Source organism: Mus caroli, unplaced genomic scaffold (assembly GCF_978045245.1).
Source record: "Mus caroli unplaced genomic scaffold, Mus_caroli_1 scaffold_1, whole genome shotgun sequence".
Classification (NCBI taxonomy): Eukaryota; Metazoa; Chordata; class Mammalia; order Rodentia; family Muridae; genus Mus; species Mus caroli.
In genome coordinates this window covers 162,460,854-162,464,390 of record NW_028227256.1, presented here as the reverse complement: position 1 = coordinate 162,464,390, position 3,537 = coordinate 162,460,854, and the positions used below count along the sequence as shown (strand labels likewise).

Sequence of the window (3,537 nt, the reverse complement as noted above, 5' to 3'; positions counted from 1 at the left end):
TCTGATATCCAGTCCTCTCCCCTAAAATCTCACTGTGCCTTTACATGTGGCAGGACACAGGAAGGAAATTTGTAATGACTGGATCTTCTATTTGCTGGGTACAGTTTTACTTTCTTTAGTTTTAGTGACTTAAAACTTGGAAACTTAAAAAAGAAAATATGCGCTTTACTTTTTCAAGGTCACGGGAGCTCTGTGTAACCCTGAGATTGGCTTTCAGATCACATCTGCATAATTAGAGCCAATTCATAGTGCTTTGGTTCTGAGGATAACTCAGTTTTCCATCTGTCTCATAAACAACATCTGTTACCATAGCAGACACTTTTAACACCAACATCAGGATGGTGTGAGCTTCTGAGTTGTATCTGTCTCTGCTGTGTCCTAATAGAAACCCGTCGGGCTAGGCAGGTTCTCTCTCTAACACTGTGTATTGTTAAGTGGGAAAGATAATAGCGATAGGAGCAGTTGTGTTGAAACTATGACATGAGTTTCTTAACAATAAGCAGGTTATCGTATGATAGAATCTTAAAGGGGGGGTCGTTTAAAGAAACTCTAAGAGTAATTTCATATTCTAAGCATGCAGGGAAAGGCCTCCAGATCAGTTTTGCCATTTGAGGTAGGTATTTTCAGTGTTTCTCCACACTGACAGGGGAGTACTCCGTAGCCTAAACACAGCACTCATGAGGAAAACTCTACCCAACGCATCTTCATACCCAATTTGGAGGTTGTGCAAAGTCTAAAACACAAATCCATAATCCCTCTCCTCTGATGTTCTGTCATGAGTGATGCTGGACCTCCTGTCATTGAAACATTCCTAAGCATTTGAGCATCTCGGAGTAAAGGCAGGTGTTAAGGGATGCACGCCACTCTCAGAAGCACTGAGGGCTCAGCTTCTCCCCCTCTTCAACTCTCAATGGCTCCAACAGGCAGCCAGCACAGCCTCTGGGTCCTCCTTAAAGTTTGGGACTCTTCAACTGTGGAATCCAAATGACTCTTCTGGATGCTTTCCCAGAGCAAAGCGCTGGCTTCAAGTTCTCTGGCCAACAGCCATCATGAAGACATTTGCTACTGCCAGCATGTTGACGAGAACATGGAAAATACGACTCAGGCAGGAACACACGCAGGCGTTTCTAGGCTACCTTGGCCAGGGAACCCTTGTCATTAGCTTCATGGGAAAGAGAAACCATCCGCTCCTCTCCCCACTTGGCTAGTTATCAACGCTGCAAAATTTAAAAAGAGTTCCACAGGATTAAAGGGGAACAGCCAGGAGAAACAGTCCATAAATTTAACAGCAGTTCCTTAGTCTGCATTTTCTATTCTGCAGGGCTCCTGCTCTTCGACATGCTTAGGAGAAAGCTGCAGAGACCAAGTGTGCCTTCTTAGACTGTTCAATAGAGTGTGCCTTAGGTTTTTGTTTTGAGCATTTGGGGTTTGGGAGAAAATTGGGTTTATCATCCTCTTATGTTGGCACATTGTACTCTCTCATGTTTGGTCCCTTTGTTACCTCTTCTTACTTTGTTTTACAATTTCCCTTGTCCTGGCATCTTCCGTTACTACTCTTTATGGTTTGGTGTGCCCTAAAGATGTTCACTATTGTCACTTTGTGTGTGTGTGTGCCTGTGAAGAATGAGCAGTGGTAGTTTGTGTACATCAGCACCTATGGCTTCCATGCTGTGTCTCTTATGTCCATGCCCAGCACAGTGTCTGATGGGCACTCACTACCTTCTTCCTGGCAGTTTAACTTTTCACCTGCTAATGGACAACTTTTTGCTTGCAAACAGTGTTGCTGCCCTTTTTTTCTACGTGCAGTCTTGCTGGCCTATATGAGAACTCCCAGGAAAAAAGACTCCACTGTAGGCAGACCAGACACTAAGGCTAACCCCTGCCTGACTTCTTTTCAGAAACACTGGGCCAATTCCTATTAGCAATACAATGTGGGCTCCTGTTCCTTCAACTTATTTATAACTTGGAGCCCTGTAACTTTTTAAAAATTTGCCAGTTAAGTATATGAAATGCTGCATCACTGCCAGCTTAATTTCTGTGCTTGTAATTATTGATGGGGCTAAGAATCTAACTTGAGTTCTTCAGTTGTCTTCCTTTCTGAATTATCTTTGTATATCCTTTATACATCTTTCTATTTCCCCCCAATGATCTGTGGGCATTTCTTTATAACACCATTGATTTTCAACTTTTTTTTATCATTTCCTCTGAGTATAGTACACATATGCTAAGACTATTGTGCCCATTCTAAATAGAAATTGTGGAATCAGTTCTCAACCTGTGGGTCGCAACCCCTATGACAAATCTCTGTCTCCAAAAATATATACATTGTGATTCATGACAGAAGCCAAACTACAGTTATGAAGCAGCAACAAAACTAATGTTATGGCTGGGAGTTACCACAACATGAGGAACTGTATTAAAGGGTCACAGCATTAGGAAGGCTGAGAACCACTGGTTTACAGAGTCATATCCTTAAGTTTGTGCTTGTAGCATCTTATTTAAAAATACTTTTCCTTCCAAAGGCCACATTTCCTTCTTACTTGCTTGCAGTTGTACTTTTACATTAGAACTTTAAACTTTCTAAAGTCTATATAGCATGAAATAAGAATCTAGAATATCTGTTTTCAATATAATAAATCAGCTTAAAATGTCTATTTTCATTATAAATCAGATTTCATAAAGCCAGCACTTAAACAGCTTCACTTAAGTTTTCTTGCAAGACACTCATTTTAAACTGGTCTACATGTGATGCATCTGCTGTTGTACTAATACCTATCGCATCGCTTCTCGGCCTTTTGGCTAAGATCAAGTGTAGTATCTAATACCTATCGCTTTCTGGTTGCTACAGGAAGCTTTTCCTTTTGCATTTTGTGTGTGTCTGCATGTGAGTATGTGAGTGTGCATGTGTGTGTGCATGCCCATGCATGTGAATATGTGTGAGTGTGTATATGAGTCTGTGAGTGTGAAGTGTGTGTGTGTGTGTGTGTGTGTGTGTGCATGTGTATGTGTATGTGTGATTGACTTAACCATTTGTGAATCATAACTCTGTGAGGTCCATTGTGGAATCAAACTTGCCAAGTTTCTCAAAAGTTTCTGCTGAAATTTACATGGAATAAAATAAATATATGATTAGCTTAGGGAAGAACTAACCAATTTATACTAAGTAATTCCATTCACTGTCAAATCTTCGCCTGTGTCTTATAACAGCAGAGTTCTAACTCTAACCCATAATATTCTATGCACTCCCTGTTATATTCACTGTGATTTCTGTTCTTGGGAATTTTAGAAATTCTTCATGTTATGAATGCATTGCTTTTTTGTTATCACTTCTTATTGATAGTATATTTGGCAACCTTGCTGAATTTCTCAGCTAGTTTTGCTAGGCTGTTATTCTGTGGCAGTTTCAATGAACACCCAACTCTGTTTATTAGATGGTCCACTAAAGCCATGCTCATCCCCGCTCCCTGTTTCCATCCCTAATTTTCCTAGATTACACATTGCCTTTTGATCATCAAATATTATATCTGTTCTTCTCAG

The 3,537-nt window shown here is 40.5% G+C and overlaps 1 pseudogene; it reads left to right on the top strand.

The window, feature by feature from the left end:
* Window positions 1–2,779: 2,779 nt before the first annotated feature.
* LOC115032542 (U2 spliceosomal RNA) lies at window positions 2,780–2,939 on the top strand (annotated as a pseudogene).
* Window positions 2,940–3,537: the final 598 nt, after the last annotated feature.